Source organism: Triticum aestivum, chromosome 7B (genome assembly GCF_018294505.1).
Source record: "Triticum aestivum cultivar Chinese Spring chromosome 7B, IWGSC CS RefSeq v2.1, whole genome shotgun sequence".
Lineage (NCBI taxonomy): Eukaryota > Viridiplantae > Streptophyta > Magnoliopsida > Poales > Poaceae > Triticum > Triticum aestivum.
The window spans coordinates 282,032,441-282,052,501 of NC_057813.1; positions in this window are offsets into that span (position 1 = coordinate 282,032,441).

Sequence of the window (20,061 nt, forward strand, 5' to 3'; positions counted from 1 at the left end):
TGAGAAAAATCTTGCTTTTTAGGGCAAGACGATATGATCAAATAAGCAATGTATTGAATAATCCTAACTCATTGATCAAAGAGTGCACCAGAAATAAGGACTAGGTAGCACAATCTATCCTAGAACAGTGATTCGATATCCAACATGATAAGAATGAGAGTATTGATTTCACACATCACGATTCACTTGTCGGCATTTCGGTTACAACAACACGAAACAAAGGAATGAACAATGATGGCAAGAAGTATCACTGCATCAAGAATTCATAAGAGATGGTGCAATTCCTATGATATCCTTGACATAAATAGGGTAATACTCCAAGGTAGAACAGAACAAAAGTTGGTTTGGCATTTGATCTGCGGAATACCACTACTTTGATCCAATACTAGAAATGGATAAGGTACTGGAGTTTATTTCTCCTAGTCATTCCGGAATAGAATGGCTTGACGGACCACAAGAGTAATAGGCATCGATAAACATGATTGCACCACTATTCCTGACTATCAATTGATAAACGAAGGTCAGAAGACAACTAAAGAGGGACAACTCAAAAGAACATACAATTTTCTGAGTTGTGGATGCATGGATTAGGATGTCGAACGAGTTCAACATATTTCTTCCAGGTAACCCATGAAAAAAGGTAGAACTGGGAGAGTCACAACATAGAATAGAGGACTCATCAAAAGCACTCTGGTTGTGATCTTTTGATTAAACGAGGAACTTCGGCCATAAGTAGTTCATGGTATTTGGAAGAAGGAAATACCACGGACCTCGAGGACTATCGCAAAGATTACTAATATCGTAAAGGAACTAGCAAACACTACCAATAGGAAGTAAGTAGAGTGAATCTTTGGTTCAAGAACCCACCATAGAATGCCTACTAACTAAATGGCATCACGGGATGCTTTCGAGAATGATGGCCAGAATCATCACACTAGGAATATAAATCGTTGCTAGATTACTGGGTGGTTCTCTAGGATGCCTAGGATCATAATACTAGATCCAACATATATGTCGAGGCAACAGAGTACCTCAACTCACCAATTAGTGTGGTTAATCTGGCCCAAAGAAACATCAGGAACAGAAAGAAGGGAGTTGCAAATGCATCAGACTATTTGGAAACCTGGGATGACTCGGACAACATAGCGACTGTAAATGCTCAAAACATTTTAGTCATCCTTAAAAATGGTGGCGTAACCAGTCGATCACGATAACAAGGTTCCGAAATCAACTTTCAACATACGGAAGTACTAGAAACTAAACTGAGCCTTGAATCCATCAATCCTATAAGTCTACGGATTAGTAACACGTGATCCTGATAGAAAGATGAGAGGCCTAGTTCTTAATCCCCGTAGAGAAGAAGAGGTTGACTCAGATCAGAAGGCAAAAGGTAAAGGAGTAAAAAGAGCCTTACGTCCCTTCCCAGAATCAATTCCCTTACATATAACTAAAGCATTTCTAGACTCAACTTCGACCAGTTTGGCTTGGTAATCCTACACGCAGTCAAGCTCTGATACCAAAGCTGTCAGGACCCCGACTCAATGGCACACTAATCTAGCATGTAACACCTCATATCACTTTGTGGCCTCACGCACGGTATTCCCACGGGTGTCGCCTTACCAGGCCCAGGACCGTTTGTGCCTTTTGGCACACGTATATGATAGTGTCGCTAGCATCCATATGACAAGGAGCCCGGGCTGACATGGCTAGTCGTGAACCGAAAGTGGCACTAACTTATAGGCACAGGCATACATGACCCACCAACGAACGTGTCGATCATCAGCGAGTGAATCTGGGCTGTAGCAACTAGGCTAGCAAGACTCTGGTAAATCGGGCTGTAGCAGGCTAACAGGACTCCGGTAGACACCGCGTGACATTTCCCCGAAGGGACAGACACAGGAACGTAGAAGGACACATGCCGGCCAGCCTAAGTGTTCCGGAGCACAACATGACTCTACAACTCAAGTATTTTATTCAATAGGCTCCAAGGAGCAAGATATTACAAACATGGGTCTCATGACCCAACATTCAGAGCACACAAGTCAAAGCACAAGCGGAAGCTTAACATGTCTGAGTACAGACATCTACAAATGAAAAAGGCTGAGAAGCCTGACTATCTACCAAATCCTGTCGAGGGCACAAGATCGTAGCTAAGGTAACAAGCTAAACGTCGAAGTCCACGCAGAACTACTAGTGAGACGGAAGTCTCTGCAAAAACATAAAATAGGCAAACATGAGTACAAATGTACCCAGCAAGACATACATCGGAACTAACTACATATGCATCATTGTCAACAAAGGGGATGGTGGGGTTTAACTGCAGCAAGCCAGCTTTGACTCGGTGGCTATCCTGAACTACAACTGCAAGTAAATCTTTTGAGATGGCGCACACGAGACCACATATCCACTTGTCTATGAACTGTATAGGCAACCCAGAAGTCCTTTACCGCGGACATGGCTATTCGAATAGATAATGTTAACACTGCAGGGGTGTACTTCTTCACACACGCTCTCACCACTTACCACCGTTTACACGACATGTACTCGGCAACCTTCAAGCGAAAGCCTAGCGAGGGTGTCGGCCACGACCTGACTAAGCACACAAGTCTCTCATCCAGGTTTTCGCCTATTCAGATTCCATCCGCAAGGAGATCCGGCTGGGGTGTCGCTCACGGCCCCAAACAATGTGTGCAGGGTTCCCAAGCCCACCATCCGGGTGCCACTTGGTACACCGGGCCACTGTGCCTAGTCTGTCCCAAGCCCACCTATACCGAGTGCCACTTGGTAGACTACTAACACTACCTACAAACACCAAAAACTAGTTGCAACTCCTGGATAGAGATCAGGTTGATTAATAAGCCGAGAGGGGCCGAGTTACTGGAACCCAATGTGTGGTAGTAGCTGTTCATGGATCATAAACATAGAACTCAGTTCCTGAGGACGGTTTCAATGAGACAACCCACCATGTACTCCTACATGGCCTCTCACCGCTACCTTTACCAGATCGTGTTCACACACTTAGCTCCCAATAGTAGGACATGTTGACAACTTCACAATTCATCTCCGATGAATCAGACCTGACACAACTCTAAGCAATAGCAGGCATGACAAACAAGCATGAATGAGTAGGCACATCAGGGCTCAAACAACTCCTACTCATGCTAGTGGGTTTCATCTATTTACTATGGCAATGACAGGTCATGCAGAGGAAAAGGGGTTCAACTACCGCAACATGTAATAGTTGAATCATTGTTGTCCTAATGAAGTAAATGAGAGCAGGAGCGAGAGAGTGGGATTGTATCGGAATGAACAAGGGGGTTTTGCTTGCCTGGCACTTCTGAAGATAGTATAGCTCTTTATCGGTGTCATCAAACTCATCGTCGAGACCACGTCTATCAAGAGGGGACAATTACCGGCAACAGAGAGGAAACATAATCAATGCAATGCAACAATATGATGCATGATCATGACATGGCAATATGCTGTGATTTGAGCTAATGCAACTAACAACAATTAAAATGAAGTTGGTTTGAACCCTAGGTTGAAATTCAAACTCCATATGTGTAGGTTTAAATGCCATTTATATGATTTGGCCTAAACAGCAGCCATAAGTTATGCTAATATGCATGAAAATTGTACAGATGGATAGATTGGATTTTTCTGATCATTTTTCATATATAATTTGTTTCATTTGGAGTCATGGTTGAATTTCTCTGAATTTTAGAAGTTTTGGGCATTTTCTAGAATTTATAAATCATTTATGATTTATTTTAAATCCCAGAAAATATTTTCTGCGTCAGCCTGATGTCAGTGTGACATCAGCGAGTCAACGGCCAGCCAGGGTCAAACCTTACAAGCGGGGCCCACTGTTCAGCGAGACAGGGGTTAACCCTGTGATGACTTGGACTTTGACCCGCTGTGGGGCCCGCTGTCAGCGTCTAATGGTGGTCCAGTAGGCGGGGGTTAGAGCTAATGACAAGGCCATGTCGGCTCTCGCCGGAGTTTCACTAGCGGCGACCTAAACTACGGCGGATGCTCGTTGGAGATGCGCTACAAGCAGCGGCTAGGCGCGCGAAGGCCACCAAAAGGTAGTCCGCACACGGCCGCACCTAGCTGGCCGCACGAGAGGCCGCGGGGTGGCCAGAGACGACGGCGGTGAGCACATCCGCGGTGGCCGGAGGTCGGACCTCAATGGGTATGGCACTAGGGAGCTCGTGGGGAGGAGCTGGTGGTGATGTTAGGCTCCTAGGAGCAAGATGAACTCGGGGCAACGCTCAGGCGCAAGCTTCAGTGGTTGCAGCGGCGGCGGTGACATGGCCGGCGGTGATGAACCCACGGGCTCGGCGGTGAAGCTAGCTAGGGCGTGGGAACGACAACGAGAAGAGAGGGAGAGAAGAGGTAGCTCACGGGGGTTACGCAGGGAAGGTCAGCGGGCGCGGGGACGCATGGACGACAATGAATTTGACGGCGGCGATCCATGGGTCCGAGGAGGAAGAAGATGATGTCGCCGGCGATGTAGAGCTCCCCGGTTCCTTGGCTCGGTGATGACGACGAGTACGGTGAGGCGGTTCTCCAGGACGAGTCCGCAAGGCCAGTGAGGCATTGTGGCGACTGATACGTCTCCAACGTATCTATAATTTTTGATTGTTCCATGCTATTATATTACCCCTTTTGGATGTTTATGGGCTTTATTTTACACATTTATATCATTTTTGGGACTAACCTACTAACCGGAGGCCCAACCCATATTGCAGTTTTTTTTGCCTATTTCAGTATTTCGAAGAAAAGGAATATCAAACGGAGTCCAAACGGAATGAAATCTTCGGGAGCGTGATTTTTGGAATGAACGTGACCCAGAGGACTTGGAGTGCAAGTCAAGAAGCAGCCGAGGAAGCCATGAGATAGGAGGCCGTGCCCCCCCTGTAGGGCGCGCCCCCTGTCTCATGGGCCGCTCAGGCGGCCACCGACGTACTTCTTCCTCCTATATATACCTATGTACCCCAAAAACATCCAGGAGCACCACAAAACACAATTTCCACCGCTGTAACCTTCTGTATCTGTGAGATCTCATCTTGGAGCCTTCGCCAGCACTCTGCCGGAGGGGGAATCGACACAGAGGGCTTCTACATCAACATCCTTGCCCCTCCAATTAGTTGTGAGTAGTTTACCATAGACCTACGGGTCCATAGTTATTAGCAAGATGGCTTCTTCTCTCTTTTTGGATCTCAATACAACGTTCTACCCCTCTCTTGTGGAGATCTATTCGATGTAAACTCTTTTTGCGGTGTGTTTGTCGAGATCCGATTTATTGTGGGTTTATGATCAAGTTTATCTATGAATAATATTTGAATCTTCTCTGAATTCTTTTATGTATGATTGAGTTATCTTTGCAAGTCTCTTCGAATTATCAGTTTGGTTTGTCATACTAGATTGATCTTTCTTGCCATGGGAGAAGTGCTGAGCTTTGGGTTCAATCTTTTGGTTTCTTTACCCGGTGACAGAAAGGGTTGCAAGGCACATATTGTATTGTTGCCATCGAGGATAACAAGATGGGGTTTATGTCATATTGCTTGAGTTTATCCCTCTACATCATGTCATCATGCTTAATGCGTTACTCTGTTCTTATGAACTAAATACTCTAGATGCAGGCAGGAGTCGGTCGATGTGTGGAGTAATAGTAGTAGATGCAGGCAGGAGTCGGTCTACTTGTTATGGACATGATGCCTATATACATGATCATGCCTAGATAATCTCATAACTATGCGCTTTTCTATCAATTGCTCCACAGTAATTTGTTCACCCACCGTAATACTTATGCTATCTTGAGAGAAGCCACTAGTGAAACCTATGGCCCCCGGGTCTATCTATTATCATATTTGCTTTCAATCTACTTTTATTTTCATCTTTACTTTTTGCATCTATCTTATAAAATACCAAAAAAAATATTTATCTTATCTTACTATCTTTATTAGATCTCACTTCCGCAAGTGGCCGTGAAGGCATTGACAACCCCATTATTGCGTTGGTTGCGAGTTCTCAGTTTGTTTGTGTAGGTGCGTGGGACTTTTGAGGAGCCTCCTACTGGATTGATACCTTGGTTCTCAAAAACTGAGAGAAATACTTACGCTACTATTGCTGCATCACCCTCTCCTCTTCGAGCAAACCCAACGCAAGCTCGAGACGTAGCAAGAAGGATTTCTGGCACCGTTGCCGGGGAGGTCTTCGCTCAAGTCAAGACATACAAAGTACCCATCACAAACCCATCTCCCTCGCATTTACATTATTTGCCATTTGCCTCTCGTTTTCCTCTCTCCACTTCGCCCTTGCCGTTTTATTCGCCCTCTCTTTCCCAATCTCCTCCTCTTTTTTTTGCTTGCCGTTTTTCTGTTTGCCTGTGTGTTGGATTACTTGTTGCCATGGCGCAAGATAATACCAAATCATGTGATTTCCTGAATACCAATAATAATGATTTCCTTAGTACTCCCATTGCTCCTCTTAGTGATGTTGAGTCTTGTGAAATCAATACTGCTTTGCTGAATCTTATTATGAAAGATCAATTCGCCGACCTTCCTAGTGAAGATGCCGCTACTCATCTAAAGAATTTTGTTGATTTGTGTGATATGCAAAAGAATAAAGATACGAATAACAATATTGTCAAATTGAAGTTATTTCCGTTTTCACTTAGAGATCGTGCTAAAGTTTAGTTTTCGTCTTTGCCTAAAAATAGTATTAATTCTTGGAACAAGTGCAAAGATGCTTTTATCTCTAAGTATTTTCCTCCCGCTAAGATTATCACTCTTAGGAACGATATTATGAATTTTAAACAAGTTGATCATGAGCATGTTGCCCAATCTTGGGAAACAATGAAATTGATGCTTCGCAATTGCCCTACTCATGGTTTGAATTTATGGATGATCATACAAAAATTTTATGCCGGCTTGAACTTTGCTTCTAGAAATCTCTTAGATTCGGCCGCTGGAGGCACGTTTATGGAAATCACATTAGGAGATGCTACAAAACTTCTTTATAATATTATGGCTAATTATTCTCAATGGCACAACGAAAGATCCTCTAGTAAAAAAGTGCATGCTATAGAAGAAATCAATGTTTTGAGTGGAAAGATGGATGAACTTATGAATATGTTTGCTACTAAAATACTCCTCTTGATCCCAATGATATGCCTTTGTCTTCTTTGATTGAGAATAATAATGAATCTATGGATGTGAATTTTGTTGGTAGGAATAGTTTTGGAAACAATGCTTATAGAGGAAACTTTAATGCCAGACCGTTCCCTAGTAATTCCTCTAATAATTATGGAAATTCCTACAATAATTATTATGGTAATTTTAATAAGACGCCCTCTGATTTTGAGAATAGTGTGAAAGAATTTATGATTTCTGAAAAGAATTTTAATGCTTTGCTTGAAGAAAAATTGCTCAAAGTTGCTGATTTGGCTAGGAACGTTGATAGACTTTCGCTTGATGTTGATTCTCTTAAACTTAGATCTTATCCTCCTAAGCATGATATCAATGAGTCTCTCAAAGTAATGAGAATTTCCATTGATGAGTGCAAGGAAAGAACCGCTAGATTGCGTGCTAAAAAAGATAGCTTTATAAAAGCGTGTTCTTCTAGTTTCCATGAAAATAATGATGAGGATCTTAAAGTCATTGATGTGTCTCCTATTAGATCTATGTTTTGCAATATGAATTTTGATTATTATGGGACTGATGATGAATCAACTTTGTCTAGAAGGCGTCCCAAGAATTCAGAGTCTTTAGATCTTGATGCTAAAATTGGTAAAAGTGAGATTGGAGAATCCTCAACTTCTAATAATATTGAACCTACTATCTCGGATTTCAAGGAATTTGATTATGATAATTGTTCTTTAAAAGGTTGTATTTCCTTGTTGCAATCCGTTGTTAATTCTCCTCATGCTTATAGTCAAAACAAAGCTTTTACCAAACATATTGTTGACGCCTTGATGCAATCTTATGATGAAAAACTTAATTTGGAAGTTTCTATACCTAGAAAACTTAATGATGAGTGGGAACCTACTATAAATATTATAATTAAAGATTATGAGTGTTTTGCTTTGTGTGATTTGGGTGCTAGTGTTTCCACGATTCCGAAAACTTTATGTGATATTCTAGGTTTCCATGATCTTGATGATTGCTCTTTAAATTTGCACCTTGCGGATTCCACCATTAAAAAGCCTATGGGAAGGATCAATGATGTTCTCATTATTGCAAATATAAATTTGGTGCCCGTAGATTTTATTGTTCTTGATATAGATTGCAATCTTTCTTGCCCTATTATTCTTGGTAGACCTTTCCTTAGAACGATTAGTGCGATTATTGATATGAAGGAAGGGAATATTAGATTCCGATTTCCATTAAAGAAAGGCATGGAGCACTTTACAAGAAAGAAAGTCAAATTACCTTATGAATCTATCATGCGTGCTACTTATGAATTTAATACCAAAGATGGGACCCGTTAGATCTATCCTTGCTTTTATGCCTAGCTAGGGGCGTTAAACGATAGCGCTAATTGGGAGGCAACCCAATTTTATTTATGTTTTTTGTTTTTGCTCCTGCTTAGTAATAAATCTTGCATCTATCTTCTGTTTAGACGTTTTTCTATCTTTTAATTAGTGTTTGTGCCAAGTAGAACCTATAGGATAACCTATGATGATAGATGATTTGATTCTGCTGAAAAACAGAAACTGTGCACGCACGAATATAATTTTGTTAAATCACAGGAACGTGCTTTTGCATTAGTTCTTTTTGCTGATGTTCAATAAACAAATTTTATAGGACTTCCTATTTTGGTAGTATTTTTAGAGTTCCATAAGTTTGTGTTAGTTACCGATTGCTACAGACTGTTCTGTTTTTGACAGATTCTGTTTTTCTTGTGTTGTTTGCTTATTTCAATGCATCTATGGCTAGTAAAATAGTTTATAAACCATAAGGAAGTTGTAATACAGTAGGTTTAACAACAAATTAAATAAAGAATGAGTTCATTGCAGTACCTTATGTCGTGGTTTTGTTTTCTTTCACTAACGGAGCTTATAAGATTTCCTGTTGAGTTTTGTGTTGTGAAGTTTTCAAGTTTTGGGTAAAGCTTTTATGGACTATGGAATAAAGGATGGCAAGAGCCTAAGCTTGGAGATTCCCAAGGCACCCCAAGATATTTCAAGAATAGCCAAAAGCCTAAGCTTGGGGATGCCCCGGGAAGGCATCCCCTCTTTTGTCTTTGTTCATTGTTAACTTCACTTGGAGCTATATTTTTATTCGCCACATGATATGTGTTTTGCTTGGAGCGTCGTGTATTATATTATTCTTTGCTTTTTAGTTTACAACAATCATATTTGCTGTACACACCTTTTGGGAGAAGCCTATTTGATTAGAAATTGCTAGAATACTCTATGTGCTTCACTTATATCTTTTGAGCTTGATAGTTTTTGCTCTAGTGCTTCACTTATATCTTTTAGAGCACGGTGGTGTATTAATTTTGAAGAAATTTCTAGTATCTCATGCTTCACTTATATTATTTTGATAGTATTTTAGAACAGCATGGTATTTTCTATGGTTATAAAATTGGTCCTAGAATGGTAGGCATCCAAGTTGGGTATAATAAAAACTATCATAGGAAGTGAATTGGATGTTATGATCAATTTGATACTTGATAATTGTTTTGAGATATGGAGGTAGTGATATTAAAGTCATGCTAGTTGGGTGATTATGAATTTAAAGAATGCTTGTGTTGAACTTAGCAAGTCCTGTAGCATGCACGTATGGTTAAAGTTGTGTAACAAATTTGAAACATGAAGTGTACCTGGCTTGTGCATCCTTATGAGTGGCGGTCTGGGACGAGCGATGGTCTTTTCCTACCAATCTATCCCCCTAGGAGCATGCGCGTAGTACTTGATTTTTGATGACTTCTAAATTTTTGCAATAAGTATATGAGTTCTTTTGACTAATGTTGAGTCCATGGATTATACGCACTTTTACCTTTCCGCCTTTGCTAGCCTCTTCAGAACCGTGCATTCCCTTTTCTCACCTTGAGAGTTGGTGCAAACTTCGCCGGTGCATCCAAACCCCGTGATACGATACGCTCTATCAAACATAAGCCTCCTTATATCTTCCTCAAAACAACCACCATACCTACCTATTATAGCATTTCCATAGCCATTCCGAGATATATTGCCATGCAACTTTCCACCGTTCCGTTCATCATCGTCATGACATACTTTACGTTTGTCGTATTGCCATTGCATGATCATGTAGTTGACATCGTATTTGTGGCAAAGCCACCATGCATTATTTTTCATACATGTCACTCTTGATTCATTGCACCATCCCGGTACACCACCGGAGGCATTCATATAGAGTCATATCTTGTTCTTGTTTCGAGTTGTAATTCATATGTTGTAATCGATACAGGTGTGATATCATCATTATTAGACCATTGCCCAAAAAGAAAAAAAAAGAAGAAGAAAGGCCAAAAATAAATAAAAGAAAGGCCCAAAAAAAGGAAAAGTAAAAAAAGGAAAAAACGAAAATAAATAAATAAATAAAAAGGGCAATGTTACTATCTCTTTTTCCACACTTGTGCTTCAAAGTAGCACCTTGTTCTTCATGTAGTGAGTCTCATATATTGTGCTTCAATGTAGCACCATGTTTTCATATAATGAGTCTCATAAGTTGTATTTTTCATACTAGTGGGAATTTTTCATTATAGAACTTGGCTTGTATATTCCTACGATGGGCTTCCTCAAATGCCATAGGTCTTCATGAGTAAGCAAGTTGGATGCACACCCACTAGTTTTCTTTTGTTGAACATTCATTTATAGCTCTAGTGCATCCGTTGCATGGAAATCCCTACTCCTCATGTTCACATCAATTGATGGGCATCTCCATAGCCCATTGATTATCCTCGACAATGTGAGACTTTTTTTTGTCTTCTTCACACAATCCCCATCATCATATTCTATTCCACCCATAGTGCTATATCCATGGCTCACGCTCATGTATTACGTGAAGGTTGAAAAAGTTTGAGATTATTTAAGTATGAAACAATTGCTTGGCTTGTCATCAAGGGTATAGAAGTTTTGAACATCTTTGTGTGACGAAAATGAAGCATAGCCTAACTATATGATTTTGTAGGGATGAACTTTCTTTTGCCATGTTATTTTCAGAAGACATGATTACTTTGATTAGTATGCTTGAAGTGTTACTATTTCTTTTATCAATATGAACTTTTATTTTGAATCATTTGGATCTGAACATTCATGCCACAATAAAGAAAATTACATTGAGAATTATGCTAGGTAGCATTCCACATCAAAAATTCTCTTTTTATCATTTACCTACTCGAGGACGAGCAGGAATTAAGCTTGGGGATGCTTGATACGTCTCCAACGTATCTATAATTTTTTATTGTTCCATGCTATTATATTACCCCTTTTGGATGTTTATGGGCTTTATTTTACACATTTATATCATTTTTGGGACTAACCTACTAACCGGAGGCCCAGCCCATATTGTTGTTTTTTTGTGCCTATTTCAGTATTTCGAAGAAAAGGAATATCAAACGGAGTCCAAACGGAATGAAACCTTTCGGAGCATGATTTTTGGAACGAACGTGATCCAGAGGACTTGGAGTGCAAGTCAAGAAGCAGCCGAGGAAGCCACGAGATAGGAGGCCGCGCCCCCCCTATAGGGCGCACCCCCTATCTCGTGGGCCCCTCGAGCGGCCACCGACGTACTTCTTCCTCCTATATATACCCGCGTACCCCGAAAACATCCAGGAGAACCACGAAACACAATTTCCACCGCCGTAACCTTCTGTATCCGCGAGATCTCATTTTGGAGCCTTCATCGGCACTTTGTCGGTGGGGGAATCGACCATGGAGGGCTTCTACATCAACATCCTTGCCCCACCGATGAGTTGTGAGTAGTTTACCACAGACCTACGTGTCCATAGTTATTAGCTAGATGTTTTCTTCTCTCTTTTTGGATCTCAATACAATGTTCTCCCCCACTCTTGTGGAGATCTATTCGATGTAAAATCTTTTTGCGGTGTGTTTGTCGAGATCCATTGAATTGTGGGTTTATGATCTAGTTTATCTATGAATAATATTTGTATCTTCTCTGAATTCTTTTATGTATGATTGAGTTATCTTTGCAAGTCTCTTCGAATTATCAGTTTGGTTTGGCCTACTAGATTGATCTTTCTTGCCATGGGAGAAGTGCTTAGCTTTGGGTTCAATCTTGCGGTGTACTTACCCAGTGACAGAAAGGGTTGCAAGGTACGTATTGTATTGTTGCCATCGAGGATAACAAGATGGGGTTTATATCATATTGCTTGAGTTTATCCCTCTACATCATGTCATCTTGCTTAATGCGTTACTCTGTTCTTATGAACTCAATACTCTAGATGCAGGCAGGAGTCGGTTGATGTGTGGAGTAATAGTAGTAGATGCAGGCAGGAGTTCGTGTACTTGTTATGGACATGATGCCTATATACATGATCATGCCTAGATAATCTCATAACTATGCGCTTTTCTATCAATTGCTCGACAGTAATTTGTTCACCCACCGTAATACTTATGCTATCTTGAGAGAAGCCACTAGTGAAACCTAAGGCCCCCGGGTCTATCTCTTATCATATTTGCTTTCAATCTACTTTTATTTTCATCTTTACTTTTTGCATCTATTTGGTTCTCAAAAACTGAGGGAAATACTTATGCTACTATCGCTGCATCACCCTCTCCACTTCGAGGAAATCCAACACAAGCTCGAGATGTAGCAGCGACGAGCTTCACGGAGGTGTGGCCATGGCCGCTTCGGCCGTGTGCGAGAGAGAGCGAGGGATCGGGACGAAGAGTGAGCAAGGGGGTCAGCAGGATCCAGGAGGCCACGCGGAGTGCGTCTATGTTGTTGCGCTGGCGAAGGAGGACAGGCAGGCAGCTGCATGCCAGCGCGCGCGAGCGCCGTGCGTTGCTTCCCCTCTGCCTTCTGGTGAGAGGAGGAAGGCAACTGGCAAGGGAGGTGGGCTGCTGGGCTGCACAGTAACGGTCGGCTAGGTGGGCTGCAGGTAAGTGGCCCAGGTAGTTTCCTCTCTCTCTCTCTCTCCTTTTTATCTCTTTCTATTTTCTATTTTTCTGTAGTTGTTTGGGCTTTATTAAAAATACCAGAGCATTTCTAAAAATCCTAAAAATAATTGTGGGCACCATCTGAAATATATGAAACAACCCTCATTTAGTTTTAGAATTATTTGAGCATTTAAATTATTTATAGCATTTAAATGCCCAAATTCAAATACTTTATGAATTAATTTGAAAATCCAAAATGGACCTAGAAATATGTGCACCATTTTTGGCAGAGGTTTTAAACCAATCCAAAAATGATGAACTTTTCTGAAGCGTATTTTGGGTTCATTGAGGATATTTTTATTTGAACCTAGTTGATTTGATCTGGTGCTAGGGTTTGAGGAATCCCCATTTCAACTTTCAAATAAATTTAGACATGATGCAACAACCAAGCTAGTCAAAGTGCATAGCTAGGCTAGGGATGTGACAGGGAAACATCCCTCCGGGAGGGGAAAATCGTCTCCATCGTCATCACCATCGATACTCTCATCGGGAGTGGGTCAATCTCCATCAACATCTTCACCAGCACCATCTCCTCTCAAACCCTAGTTTATGTCTTGTATCCGATCTTTGTCTCAAAACCTCAGATTGGTACCTGTGGGTTGTTAGTAGTGTTGATTACTCCTTGTAGTTGATGCTAGTTGATTTATTCGGTGGAATCTGGTATGCGTCGGTGCTATAGAAACGGTTTTAAACCCCTTTCCGCGACGGCATTTGGAACCGTCGCCAAGTGAGTGTGGGCGATAGGGGGTCCTTCCCGAACGACCCAGAAACCGTCGGGGATATGGAGCCATGATCCAGAGGCCTTGCAAAATATAATCATGTGCGATGTAGCACACACTAAATTCTTTCGCACGTGTAGGATTGGTGATTAAACGTTCCTAATGATGGACTGAAACCAAACAGTGTGTCGTAATGAACCATTTGGCAAACAGTATGTAAGGCACACGGGCCAACATATGAACTGTGTGCGATATGTGCCCTATCACACACAAGTTTTCTGCGGAACCCATCTGCCATGCAAGACTCCATCACACACGTTCTCCCAACATTTACCGTCTGCGATAAGGTTCTATCACTAACGGTTCAGGAGCCCCTTCGCACACATACAAGTGCTGCACACCGTTTGTGATTTGTTGTGTATCACTTACGGTTGCGGCTAGAGTGACATGTGATTTTCGTTTGCAATCCCACACGTTCCTTGAAAAAATTATGACTGGGATTGTATTTTACATTGGGAACAGTTTACTCCGAGTTCTTGTGTGCAATAACTTGATATCACAAACGGTTCCGGAGAGCCTACGCACACGTAGTAGCGCTGCAAATCATTTGCGATCTGCTGTGTATCACCGACTATTCTGCTACGATTGACATACGCTTTCCGATGTGGATTGCACACACTCATTTAGTTGAACCGTGTGCGGAGCAATTGCCAGGTTAAAACAAAAATACCCCATTTTGAATCGGCACGCATAAAGCAAATTAGCCACAATATTCAATTGAACAAATGAACAAGAATATCCCATTTTGAATCGACACGCAAAAAGCAAATTCGGCACAATATTATTTGAACAAATAGTGTCCATAGGAAGAACATTCATCAGATTTCGCAACAATTGTAATTGAACATATGGTAGCTAAATTCCAATGATTTGTCCACACATATATGCATTACATAATTAATCATAGTGTACGGAGTATGAAGACCTCATCAGATGGAAAACAATGGATCCATGCGTATATGTTTAGCGACTAACTCTTACTCAATGTTTCAGGACAACGCATGCTGAAATCTTCATTATCACCAGTGGGATTGATGTCGTGATTCAGGGAGAAGTCGTTGATAAATCTCCAAACCATCAGCAATTCACCAGCCGGGAGTGGTTCAGGGGTCCTCGGTTCTAAGATGAGCTGCAATATTTTTAAGATCAGAATGTGCCATATGAGTGGAATAGAAGATATTAATTAAGATAGACTTACTGGTACTAATTCGCAAGGATCATCACAACTATCAGCGGATTTGCAGATGGAGATCATGTGTCTGCAAACATAGTGTCCACAAAGGTTGGTCCCTGCTTCTTGCTGAGGACACTGAAATTTTTTGTACAGAATTAGTCATGTATTTATCCTGTTAGGAACAACCTAACTGTTGTTAGATGTATTATTGTTTCTTTGGAAAAATAGGAAGAGGTTTATTTAGAAGCTTGAACATTTGACTAGCGTAAGAAAAGGTATTTGCAGACTATTGGATAAATTTTCCAAAAATAACGGACTTTAGTGTGTTACCGGAGAAACAATCTCATGCTATAGAGGTAGTTCCCTCTTGAACTGGTTCCCTGGTTTAGTTTTCCACAATGCGAGCACACTGCAAATGAAGATGAATTTTGACAACAACAATTATTGAACTAGATATGAATGCAAATTAATTTCAACATCATAGAATTCAATACCTATCCATGAATTGCTAAAGATGCGTCAGATTCTAAGCGTTTGTTGACTCTCTGAGAGAATCGATGTAGTAAACTGTGTTCTTGTTTGGAACAATGAATACCAATATCCAGTGACCGCTACATATTAAGAAAGTCATGAACTTATGAATTATATCAAAATCTGAAACACAATCAGTGTATGTGTGGTTGTTTACTTGACTCACCTTTCATGATATGGCAAGAGAAATGATTCTTCATGGGACATGTTTTCAAAGAACGGATGGCCGTGTTAACGGCCCAGTCCCGTTCGTCCTTACCATGTAATGTTGTGCCATTTGCTGATGCAGGATCTATGAAATACACACTCTCCCTTTTTCTTCTCTACATGTTCAATCCCCTGAGAGGAATAAAATGTAGTTAACTGTTTATCATTTACAGCTTCTAAGGAGAAGTTGATTAGAGTTTGTTAAGTACATACAAAATCAGGCATCTAACAAGAGTGGCGTCGAGATCGTTGAAGTTGAAGAAGAGATGTAAGTCCTTGAAACTCACATCGAATGAACCAACATCGTGTCGGAAATGATCTCCGTTGAAGTGGACTAGCAAACCATGATGACCTGGTGATATTTGATCCATGCAATATTCATGTAACTTGCGGCAACTGGAGCTGCACTCATCAAAGTATTCGCCAACAAGAAATGGCCGGCCATAGACGTAATTGCGTACTTCAAGTATGTCTGCTTTACTTTTAGCAAGCACCAATTCTACTTCTTCATCATCCATGTCATTAGAAATAATATTACTCCCCGATTCGAACAACCTGTTGTTAATTTGGTTCCGGGCAATGAGTACTTTAAGCAAGAGGCAATCATTCTCTATCCTCTTCACTCTCCCATCGCGCTTCTTCGCGGGTGTAGGCTTTTTGGCCACTTCCTTCTTGGTACTTGAAGCATTTCTGGCAGAATGTCTTGTTGCCTGCAAGGAAGACTGCCGAGTAGACAGTGAAGCTTTGATGGACTTCTTAGCAGACGGTTTATCATTGTCGGTCCGCTGAGCTGGTGGTGTTGCTGTGACAGACTGCTGAACTGTAGGAGCAGAGGCATCGGACAGATGACCATGCATTGAAGCTAAGTCTAGTTTCTGCGTAGGTGGTGCCAACTTGTCGGTGTGGTGAGGAGGCCATGGCAACGCATTGGTTTGCTGAGCAGGAAGTGCTGACGCATTGGTATGCTGATCACGCGACTGCGGACCAAAGGACTGATGAGCAGTTGGTTCTGGAACTACAAACTACTTGGTAGGCGGTTCCCAAGCTTCAGACCGAGGATGTGCTGCAGTTGGGTCTCCCTCCTGCTTCAGCGGCTGGCATATGAACCGGTGGTGCGTCTTCGGCAGTTGTAGGCCTTGCCACTGGTTGCTTTGGGTCGGAGGATGACATGGCATGTATGCCACAAAGTTGGCCCGGCTGATCACAGGTTGATGCATCAGCCGTCAGGTTACGAGTATTAGGTTCTTTGGGGGAAGCACGCGAGAGCTTCTGTGGCAAGGAGAGCGTCACCGGTTGAGGGGCGGCATTGGTTGCTCTTGGTGGGGCTTCATGGATCAAATCGATTAACTCTATTTCCTTTCATGGCCACTGGATGTGATGTAACAGTGTTTCTCCCAAGGTCCTTTGCTCATCAAGGTCTCCTAGGACATTCTTGAGGGCAAATTCATTGAATCCAGGCTTTACTTCAGTCACGTAGCACTTCACACAGATTGTCCAACAAGAGGCCCTATTCCAAGAAGGGTGGACAAACCCAGGCTGTTGCACATCTTAATGTACCTTCATAATGTGTAAACACACCCTTCAGTCTGTCTTTCATTCCATATGGATCAGATATAGCATCATCACGAGCAGCTGCAGTCTCAGTGTCGCTGGAGTCAGCTGATGCACAACTACTCTTGTGTTGTGTTGTCGCGCAATAAGAAGCATCCTCCATGCCCACCTCCCCTCCCATCTGCTGGCTATCTTCCAGTGTTACAGTCTTCCCAGTCATGATTGACTGCTCAAGATCCTTTTGAACAGTCGGATACATTTCCTTCCTCAACCCTTCATACAATTCATTCTTCTTCATTTCACTCTTCACTTTTTTCATGATGAGCCTCTCTTCTTTGCTGAGTATGAAAGCCCTCTTGTGCGGGACATTACCCTTGCACGGCCAGGGGGCTCTTTTGTTTCCAGAGCAATGGACAGAATGTCACATGGCGCTGAGTTCCTGTAGAACCTTCTAGGGATCTTGGAAGCCTCTACCATCACTTGATACCGTTTTTCGTCCTGTGAGTTTTTAAAGTAATAAGTTCCGTCATCATGCCTCATTGCACGTGCCCGCAAGTAGTCTCTGGCACATTCGCCCCTGATTTCACGAAAGGCCGGTTCCCCAACTATGTAACCAAATTGGCGCGCATTGTATTTTGATTGTCTATCTTTGCGTGAAGGTCGGGGGCGCGCGATGGTTAACTCCTACCAACCTCCCCCCTAGGAGCATGCGTGTAGTACTTTGTTTCAAGGGCTAATAAGTTTTTGCAATAAGTATGTGAGTTCTTTATGACTAATGTTGAATTTTCATTATAGAACTTGGCTTGTATATTCCAACGATGGGCTTCCTCAAATGCCCTAGGTCTTCATGAGCAAGCAAGTTGGATGCACACCCACTTAGTTTTCAGTTTGATCTTTCATACACTCATAGCTCTTAGTGCATCCGTTGCATGGCAATCCCTACTCCTCGCATTGACATCAATTGATGGGCATCTCCATAGCCCGTTGATTAGCCGCGTCGATGTGAGACTTTCTTCCTTTTTGTCTTCTCCACATAACCTCCACCATCATATTCTATTCCACCCATAGTGCTATATCCATGGCTCACGCTCATGTATTGCATGAAGGTTGAAAAAGTTTGAGAATACTAATGTATGAAACAATTGCTTGGCTGACACCGGGATAGGCATGAGGGGTACCTTGTGTTAAGAAAAGGGAGCACACAAGACTATATGATTTTGTAAGGATAACGTTTTGGAGGCATTGATATTTTGAAAGACATGATTGTTTGTTGGGATGCCCTAATTATTATTGTTTTTATTTCAAATGATAGTCTATTGCCTTGAATCACTCGTGTCTTCCATGATTAGATTACATGATCAAGATTATACTAGGTAGCATTCCACATCAAAAAATATCTTTTTTATCATTTACCTACTCGAGGACGAGCAGGAGTTAAGCTTGGGGATGCTGATATGTCTCCGTCGTATCTATAATTTTTGATTGTTCCATGCCAATATTATTAAACTTTCATATACTTTTGACAACTTTTTATACTATTTTTGGGACTAACATATTGATCCAGTGCCTAGTGCCAATTCCTGGTTGTTGCATGTTTTATGTTTCACAGAAACCCAATATCAAACGGAATCCAAACGGGATAAAAACGGACGGAGAATTATTTTGGGATATTTGGGATTTTCCGTAGGAAGAATCAACACGAAACGGTGTCCGAGGTGGCCACGAGATAGGGGGGGCGTGCCCTCCCCTCTGGGCGCGCCTAGAACTCTCGTGGGCCACCCGTAAGGCGGTTGACGCTCTTCTTTTGCCATAAGAAAGAACGGTGAAGGGGGGCCCTCTACCCCTTGCTTCCGGTGGCGCCGGAGCGCTGCCGGGGGCCATCATCATCACCGTGATCTACACCAACACCTCCTTCATCTTCACCAACATCTCCATCACCATTCCCCATCTATATTCAGCGGTCCACTCTCCCGCAACCCGTTGTACCCTCCACTTGAACATGGTGCTTTATGCTTCATATTATTAACCAATGATGTGGCCATCCTATGATGTCTGGGTAGATTTCCATTGTTCTATTGGTGATTGATGAATTGCTATGATTGGTTTGAGTTGCATGTTTAATTATTGGTATTGTCCTATGGTGCCCTCCGTGTCGCGCAAACGTGAGGGATTCCCGCTGTAGGGTGTTGCAATGCGTTTATGATTCGCTTATAGTGGGTTGCGTGAGTCACTGAAACACAAACTCGAGTAAGGGGATTGTTGCGTATGGGATAAAGGGGACTTGATACTTTAATGCTATGGTTGCGTTTTACCTTAATGTATCTTTAGTAGTTGCGGATACTTTAATGCTATGGACTGCATATGATCCAAGTAGAGAAAGTATGTTAGCTTATGCCTCTCCCTCAAATAGAATTGCAATAGTGATTACTGGTCTAGTAACATAGTCAATAGCCTAGGGAAAATTTCACAACTCCTACCACCACTTTTCCACACTCGCTATATTTAATTTATTGCTTCTTTATCTAAACAGCCCCTAGTTTTTATTTACGTGTTCTTTATTATCTTGCAAACTTATCCAACAACACCTACAAAGTACTTCTAGTTTCATGCTTGTTCTAAGTAAAGCAAACATCAAGCGTGCGTAGAGTCATATCAGTGGACGA